Genomic DNA, 9451 nt, shown 5'->3' with positions numbered 1-9451 from the left:
CCCAGCTGCTAAGCATAACGGGGTTTCGGCCGGTCTGACACGGATGTTACCTATCCGGCAGGCCTCGTACACCTCGTCACCGACCAGTGACAGCGTTGAGCCCGTGTCTACGAGTGCAGAGTAGCATCGACCCGCTAACTGCACTAGCATAAAAGGGCTTGAGCGCGGAACGACTCCCTGAGCTCTACAGGCGAGCGGGACAAAGGCCTCCCCGTCGCCGGCGCGGGAGTTCTTTTCCTGACTAGCGCCTTGACAACCATGAAATTCTCCCGCTGACGGTGAAAGGCCGCTGCCACCAGACATCACCGCCAGCGCCTGGCGTTTCCCTGCATACGCCTAGCTTGGCATTCGCGTGCCACGTGGCCGGGCTGGTTGCAATTCCAGCAAAGCCGGTCGTTGACCCGCCGCGTAGACGGAGGACCCCTCGTTCCACGAAGCGGTTGGGGACGGCTCTCCCCTTTCTCCGCGCATTCCCGACGCTCGCTCCGCGCGTGGCCTGTGAGACCGGCTCGACGCCGCTGCTCGAATGCGTACGGGTCAAGCGCACGAGGGACAACAGGGGGTTCCGCCTGATTTTCCACGGCCATTACCTCGGCGCGCCGAGCCCTCATCGCGCATTCTCGGCCTCCATCCCATGCGCATCCCGGTTCCAGCGATTCGGCCGGCCTGGGGGGCGGCCGGTAGCGCAGTTCGGCGAGTAAATCCGCCTGCACGGTCTTGGCCTCCTGCGCTAGGGCCTCGAGGTTTGTAAAACTGCGGCCCCGCAGATACGGCTTGAAGCGTGGATGGCACTGCCTGATCACACGCGCAACCTGATCTCGGTCGGTTGCCGTCGGGTCTGCCCTCTTGTACAGCTCCTGCATTGCGCGTACGTATTCGAGGAGGCTTTCCTCTGGGTGTTGGGTGCGCAACGCGAGCTCATCCAGCATCCGGCGCTCATAATCAGGCGGCAAGAACTCGGCGCGGAAACGATCTTTGAAGTCCGCCATCGACTGGAAAGTCGGCTGGCAGCGCCTCCATCGCGCCGCGCTCTCGACGAGTGCTACAGGCAGGACCTGCCCTAGCACTACGTCATCTGGGGCGCCCAGAGCCGTCTGGTAGTCCTCGAGTTGTTGTAAAAACTCGTGGACTGATTTCGCGTCCGTGTACCCGGAAAAGGAGGGGACCTCCATATTTATCCGCGGGCGCGATGCTGTCGCCGATGCTACCGATGCTGCGGCCTGGTTGGCGCCAGCCACCGAACCGAGCTGACGGGCTAATGCGGCAAACATCTCAGTCACCTCCCCTATTACGGCCGCCGCGTCGGCCATCTCACTACCGGCTGCCCCGCCATCCAAAGCCGTGGCTGAAACATCCTTTCTGGGAGGCATAGTTCGCGCTAACTGTCCGGCCGCACCGGCTAACTGCTCATGGCAACAAGAATATTCACATACACAACAATCTATCTACAAACACGCGGAAATACACAACACAAAACGCCCGAAAACTACATAAATAACACAAAACCCCTAACAAATTTACAACACTACACAAGTCGCTACCCCGCGAACATTCCGCCTGACCCGCTCCTTATCGGCCCGGCTAGCTCAGTCGGTAGAGCATGAGACTCTTAATCTCAGGGTCGTGGGTTCGAGCCCCACGTTGGGCGCCATTATTTGTGGGCGATTCCTCTGCGCGGGGACGCACAGGCAGTCACTCGAGGCAGGACTTCGTACAAACGGTTTATTCTCACATGGCAGGGGGGCCGGTCGTCGTCGTGGCAGCTGGGTCAGGTGGTCCTTTTGGCAGGGCTGGTCCAGGAGCGAGAGAGAGCGCGAGCCTCTCCGGTCTCGCCTTATAAAGGCTCTCTCCCAGCCTCGCTCCCCCCGCCCCCCCACTCGGGAAGACGGGGTCCCAGGCTACCCGCGGTGAGCGGCGCGGGATTTGACTTGCCCGCGAGCAGACCCTACAACACTTAAGCTTCGCATTAAAGGTATGACGCGATAGATTTGTTGGGTGCATTCAGCGGCCTGTGGTTCTCTTTGCCTATCACTTCGCAGACGCGGTCATTATCGGACAAGATACACAAGAGCTTCCTTTATAAGTCGAACGGACGCTCCTCGATGGCCTAGGGTTAGCGCTCCCGGCTCAGGACCCAAGGGGCAGTGGTGCCAGTCCCGGTTCGACCATTTCGCTTTCAATCGTTTTCTTTGGATTACCTGTGAGAGGTCAACGAAGGCCTTAACTCTCGCGTTAATACTGGAATGAAACTCCACCACAACACAATCTCTCCTAAAACCACCTTACACGGCATAACCTATACGCTTATTAATAAATTAGCGATCACGATACCCCCTTTCCATCAGACAGAGTAGAAACGTACTGGTCACAAAAAAGGGTCACACTACAATCACGGAAAAGAAATATGTGTGTTGGTAATATGTATTTTCCCACCAAGACCTCAGAGAACTGCAGAATGTATCAAATTAAAATAAACAAATATGCTACACAATAAGAAGGAATGCTTTTAGTTGAAAATTGGTTAAATTGATTTTTCAGGAAAGGAAATGGCGCAGTGTCTGTCACACATATCTCGGCGGTTCACCTGAACAGCGCCGTAAGGGAAGGGAGGAAGGTGGGAGTGTAAGAAGAAAGAGAGAAAGAGATGTCGTAGTGGAGGTCTCCGGAATAATTTCGCCCACCTGGGGATATTTAACGTGTAATGGCATCTCACAGCACACGGGCGCCTCTTGCATTTCGCCTCCATCGAAACGCGGCCGCCGCTGTCGGGTTCGAACCCGGGTACCCCGGCTCGGTAGACGAGCGCTTTTTAGTTGAAAATGTTTCAAATTTTAGTTCGGCGTACACCACACCTTCCCTAGAGCAACCCCTCATTGAGGAATGGCATTCTTGGCGAACTAGGGGAACTTTCTGGCTCATACCCATTCAGCGTTATTTTGCAAAACCGTCCGTAAGAGAATAAAGATTACACTCCTCCCAATGTGGCCTATATACTTAGCGATTCTAGAACAGCCATTCTTAACTTCGCCCGCGGATGCGTCCATCCCCCCGCGTGGCAGATACTGAGAATGTGCACCCTAAATCCCAATAGGCATATTGAGCTCGTGTGGGTGCCGGCTCACTCTGGCAATACCGGCAATACCGGAATTGAGGCTGCCAATAACATAGCCCGAGGACTTATTTGCCGGGCAAATGGCGACCCCAGCCGGGATTTCTAGAGGGAGCGGAAACACACGTTCTCAGAACTTACTCAACAAGCACGCCTTGCCAGTCGACTCTATCCCCCTTCCCTCCCCCGCCTATGCCCCTCCCAACAAACCCTCTGGAGGCGACTCCAGACCCGAACTCTTCCTACCCCTCGGCTTCTATCCTACTTCCGCCATGTTTCCCCAGAGTGCACTCTCTTCGGAGAATCGCACACCACCCTAGACCACATCATCTTTGGCTGCCCTGCCGATCCTCCCCCGTAGGGACAGCCCGCCATCGGTACATGGGAGGACTGGGAGGCCCTCCTTGCGTCGCAGGACCCGGTCACGCAACTTCGCTGTTTGAACCGGGGTGCCAGTGCCATGTCCCTACGTGGCCTGGACACATGCACGTAATGTGAGGGCTGTGCGGTGGCCCTGAGACCTTGCACGGTCCAAACTCGCTTGCTTAATAAAGTTTTCCATCCATCCATACTTTTTAAGACCATAAATAACCAGAACGATCACTACATGTTGCAAAATGCGCTTCTAGCTGTTCATCAGTGGTGCGTAAAATGGGATATGCAACTAAACCTTGATAAAACTGTTCTCTTACGCATTTCGCGCAAAAAACAGTTTAGTTCTTTCTCTTACATCCTGCAAAATCATGTAATCCACGAGGTTACACAATATAAATATTTAGGGGTAACGTTAACTCATGATTTAACATGGACTTCACACATTGCAGACATTTGCTCCTCGTCCTTTTCCAAGTTTTGCTACTTAAGGCGGAAGCTTAAATATGCCCCAAGTAAAGTTAAACTCCTTGCATACTCAACATTCATTAGGTCCAAATTAGAGCACGCTTCGGTATTATGGGATTCATTCTTAAAGGAAGACATATACAAGATAGAGATGGTGCAAAGAAAAGCGGTTAGGTTTATTTATAACCAATACAGGAGGTTAGACTCACCTACAACACTAATGAAAACCAACCATATTCCATTACTTCAAGTACGATGAAAACTTTCCCATCTGTTGTTTATGCATAACCTTTTAACACATAAACTAAACATACCCCGCCCTGTAATCCTCAAACAATTGTCGCGCCGAACACACCATTCACGAATTCATTTGCTGGAACCCATTTTTGCAAAGACTGACTCATTCAAGCACAGTTTTTTTCCACGGACTGTTTCCGACTGGAACTCTCTTCCCGAGGCCATTTTCCAGTCCTCAAATTTTAGTAAAGCTCTTGAGAAGCATTTTCTCGAGTGAATGAGCTTTGTATTTTGTTATTCTGCTGATTGTTTGTAACCCCATGTATTTTCTTTGTATTTGTCATTTTCAATGCCTTGTATAGCCCGTCCTGCATGGGCCAATCTATTGGCCTGCAGTATTATGAAATAAATAAATAAATCTCATGCCCCGGCTACCTATATCAACTCGTTCACCCCGCAAACTGAACAGCGCTACGACATGTCCACATCGGTGCTGTCACCTAAACATCGCGAAGTTCAAGCCAAGTGTGCCCGAGGCACCGAACGCGCCTTTCTCAGATCCACATTTTGTATTCAAGCCAGCTAGTCCAACTCGCACTTCATTACGTTTCGGAATATTCTGGACACGCTAGCCTTAACGGTTTCGTTCAGCGAAAAACCTGCCGTCCTCCATCGTCGGCGTAGGCGTGAGCGAAAAACCCGCAGGGAGACAGCCTACATTGGTCACCTAGATACAATGAGCTTGCGACGTCATCAAAACCTGCCCACCGGATTGTGAGCAAGCTGCCCCACCTGGGAAGGTGGCACTTGATTCCTTTCTAGGTCGAAAATATTCATTCAAGGAGAGCATCCTTGGTCTCTACAAAGACTACCGAGGGCCGCGTTTCGAACAGCCATGTACCGGGCCAGTAGCGCGTCTATTAGCAGCTGCACCACTGCGCCAGGAATAGTATGGGGACTCCCAGCGATCTATAAATGTAAAGATGACAATGAAAAATTGCGCATATATATATGGGAATTAGCCCATTATTGCAACCGGGTCACACCCTCAAGTGTCCGCTGTAGTTTTTCACATTAACATCTCACCATGGAGCCTGTCTAAACACGAACCGCCGCTGTGCCATATATAAGGGCACAAAGAGAGTTTAAGGCTAACTGCACGCCTATGCACACCCTTGCCTCCCCTTCGCGTCGAAAAATAGCCGCCTAAGAGACGGCACCGTAACACTTATTGGTTAAATTGGACAACGGAATGTCAGGGCTGCAGTCATGGAAGGGATTTCGATGCCGCAAAAATGCGTTTCTCGGCTACGCTTGGAGTTTACGTCACGTCGTTGCCTTTCGCTTCCACTGGTCTAAAGGGACCGGAACATGAAAGGGAAAGGGGCATGAAGAGGGTAAGAGCGGACGTATATATTTGCGGTGATAACAATTCTTAGGATTCGCGAAACATTTCAACGTTCAGTAAAACGCTTTTAAGCACAGCACAGCACGTGTAAAAAGTCTGCCAAAACACAGCGACAGACACTAGAGATTACGGTGGGGTATTCTTTCCCTTGCGTGTGTCGCCCATTCAGAGTCAATAATCCGAAATGGAGCAGAGATATTTCACACATCTTGTGCATCAGAATTACCATCGCCGAGAGATGTAAAATAAATCGGCAACGCAATATACACTGTGGCCCTTCAAAAAATAAAGCTGTGGTTGATATGTTTTACACTTTAATCGAAATCGCTGCCGGCAATATTGCACGGGTGGTTCAGCGGTACCCAGAAACCTGGCGACGACATGCACAGCTGCACAACTTACTTTCCTGAGCTGATTGGAGTTGATTGGATCACTGGTTCCAGCGATCCTCTCCCACCATGTATTAATTTGAATTTCAGTCAACACTAAATATCAGAAAATTGCGAAAAAGAACGTCCTCAGTGTGATATGGTTTAAACAACCCTATTTGTTATGCCACTCGAGGAAGCCCAATCGCAGAGCTGGCATCTGAGAAACAACGCATCTAGTTCATGTTCCGTGAGCACACTCTAAAAACGAATAAGCCGATATGGGAGTAAAAAGATGCCCAGGCTTAGCTTGGTTAAGCCAAGAATGCGTTGCATATTGCGCGGTCTTTTTGCGCGAGGTATTGCTTGGCGGCACTCGATTTTCTCAGCAGTTTTTCCTCCGTGACGTATGGATGGATGGATGGATGGATAGGAGCGCCCCTTTTGAAACGGGGCGGTGGCAACCGCCACCATGCTCAGTCGTTCTTTTTTTTTCCTTTATTATTATTTTCTTTTTTCATTTTGCAATTTTTTGTTCATTTTTTTTTCATTTTCTTTAAGCGGTTAGGTGACGTCACGTGACCACGTGACGTCACCTCACATGGTTTGGTGGCTGCCCGGCCGCGCCCAAGGGCTGAACTGAGTGCTTGCAATATGCTACGCATAAAAGGCAGTAAGCTGGTCTCTAGCACACATCATTTCATAAGAGGGAGTGCGCTGGCTAGAGGAGATATTACTCATTTTTTGATCATCTGTTTAGAGTGCAGACGCGGTTTTTAATGCGTAATCTGGAGTTTTATCAGCACCAGGTCGGCTGTGCTCAGCACCTTAAAATAATTTTGGGTCTTATTCACCCCTCTTAAACATGACTCGGGTGCTCACTACTGTGAAATCTTTGAGCTAATCTACTTCAAACGCTCGTGGTTTGGTGCTCGACCACATGACAACGTTTCGTATTACATCTAACGTTCCCAAAATATTTGCTATTATGAAAGTATTTTCTTTTTTGCGAACACGCAGCTTCTGATTTTCCGACTTCTTCGCGGCGTTGCTAAGGAGTCAGCTACTTGGAAAGTATTAATTTGGTGTCAAGTATTCGGGCATAGTACTAAAAGAAATTGCCGGCGATTACGTCACTTCCTAATGCGAAATTTGACCGCAGCTCATCAGCTGTTCCAGCTTTTCGATAGATTGAGACAATTAATTCGAACAAGACATGTATGTACAATTACAGACAACTTTTAATTTTTCACACATATTCCTTCTTTACGAAACACTCCACAAACAGTTCTTGACTGTCATGAAGGAAGCTTTCTAGTCGGAAAAATAGATGGATATATATGCTCGACTTGCTCACCAATGCCTGGTTCTCAAAGACGAGATCGGTGCAAGTATTTCGCGTGGTTCTTACAGCCGTGAGAGGCGTTGCCAGCGAAAGGAACGGGATCTTCTCCCGCATACATGGTAAGAAATTCCTGTTTGTCTTTATGTGTACATTAAAGTACGCACCCACCCTGCCATCCTGGCAAGGGGCAGCTAATCGTTGATCGCGATAGTTCCCTCACCGTTGTCAGCGCTAAAGCATGCAGTCCAAATCTCTCTCATCACCCCACGTACCTACAAACGCGATTCAGTCGTCCACTGACCCAGGGAGCCAGTTATGCACACTTCTTTTTCATAAAATGACTGGAGTGTAAAAGGCTGCCAACGCCAACGCTAATTAACACAATGAACGCCAACGGCCTCTGGCTTTAGCGCCGTGTTTCTGGCTCAACGTTGTCAATGCCTGCAGCCCAATCTCTCACTCATCACCCAACGTACCTATAAACGCGATTGAGGCGTTCACTGACCCAGCGAGGCAGCTATCGCCTATCCTCTCCTTAAAATGGCACAACGTTGCCAATGCCAACGCATGCACCGCACATCTGTCACGACCGCCGCGTAGCATAAAGCACGATTGAGGTGTACACTGTTCCAAGAGGGCAGTTATGCGCCTTTCCTTTGCATTCCCAGCTCCCGCTCCATTGGTTTCGCAGCTTAAAGCCGGTGTCCACTGCTGGTGACAACGGATGACGGCGACGTTGCGAAACGCAGAAACTGGCGCCAAAGAGGTGCGCTCTAAAAGGAGTAGGTGGGAAAAAGAACACTGGAGCTTAGTAAACTTCGTGGCCTCTCGCCTACACTGGCGGTAGGCGAAGGCATAGCAGACAGGACAGCATTGATATTTTCGCAAGAATAGGTTTTTTTTTCGTGAAAGAACTCATTCAATTTCAGATGCCAACCGTTACACTCACAATTTTGTACGGACTCCCGTGTGCAGTATTAAATGAAAGAGCAATTTTTCTCAAAGTGCGCCTTTGTGCTGATTCCTCCACCAAAGGTGAGAATGACTTTTCAATATCACACAAGAGTAGGAAAACAACTTACAAAAAAAAACTGCGCTTGACACATATATTAATACTCACAGTACTTTGTTACCGCTCCTATTGCACACGGGGGTACACTTCACCACATAGCAAGTGTGAAGGATAGCCGCCGACGTTTCGCAGACTTACGGTACTGCATTTGATAACATGCCTGGCGTGACATTCCAGTTCAGTTCTCGCTCCTTCTTCTTCTCCTCCTCGGCCGGAACTGGATTTCGTCCCGTGAGCGCCTCCAAGGACCACTCGCTCTCTTTTCGTCCTATAAATTCAGGGCCGGAGTTGTCGTTTGCTATTCGCTGGTGCACAGCAGCAGTATAAAGACAAATGTAAGAAATCTGTCGCTTAATAGCATGGTGATCAGGAAAGGTGCCTGTATTTTTCTAAGTTTCAAATTTATTTTTTGCTTCTAAGCACTCTATTTAACTGCATACGCATCTTCTAGTTCAACCTTCCTAAACATGGCTATAAAATGAACCACGCCTCTCATGCCGAGGACAGCCAGTGTCCTCAGTAGGCCCACATTTAATATGTTGAATGGTTCTTCTCATATGAAGCATTTTGTAGGTAATATTGGGCCTAGTTAGGTTTCATCTCTACTAGGCCGCCTTAAAAATCCCGCCTTCTAGCCCGAATACCCAGGAAGAGAAAGAAGAGAAAGTTGTCCTTAATGGTACTAAAGCAATCGAAACAATTTGAAGCATTACAGTAAGTATGAAAGACATTGAAAAGAAATTTTGCTTCACATGTTAACCCACATCACTCCTAGAAAACATTTTACTAACACTGTTTCCACTTCTGGTTAGTAGTGAAATGAATTTTTCTTTAACTACGAAGTTTCTGCGCAAGCTGGAAAGATTTCCTATGTAGCCGTACGGCTGCGCTTCGGTGGATGCCAATGAGTAATTACTCCCTTACTACAAGTTTACTCCACCATGGAGAATTCCCCTAAAAGATTTGGCCACCACTGAGAAACGTGTGTACATTTATCACAACAAGATATCGCAGCGGTAATCGAAACACCTTGTTTTACGAACAGCGAGAAGATTGAAAGTTGCATAGTTAA

General features: G+C 49.1%; 1 non-coding gene across 1 annotated transcript; it reads left to right on the top strand.

The window, feature by feature from the left end:
- The first annotated feature begins 1575 nt into the window (after positions 1 to 1575).
- Positions 1576 to 1648, top strand: TRNAK-CUU (transfer RNA lysine (anticodon CUU)). Its single transcript has one exon. It is a non-coding gene; the product is annotated as a tRNA-Lys (tRNA).
- Positions 1649 to 9451: the final 7803 nt, after the last annotated feature.

This window comes from Amblyomma mixtum, chromosome 2 (genome assembly GCF_055824585.1).
Source record: "Amblyomma mixtum isolate Tamu chromosome 2, ASM5582458v1, whole genome shotgun sequence".
Lineage (NCBI taxonomy): Eukaryota > Metazoa > Arthropoda > Arachnida > Ixodida > Ixodidae > Amblyomma > Amblyomma mixtum.
Note: the sequence above shows the minus strand (reverse complement) of the source record. Positions and strands in the feature narration are given on the sequence as shown.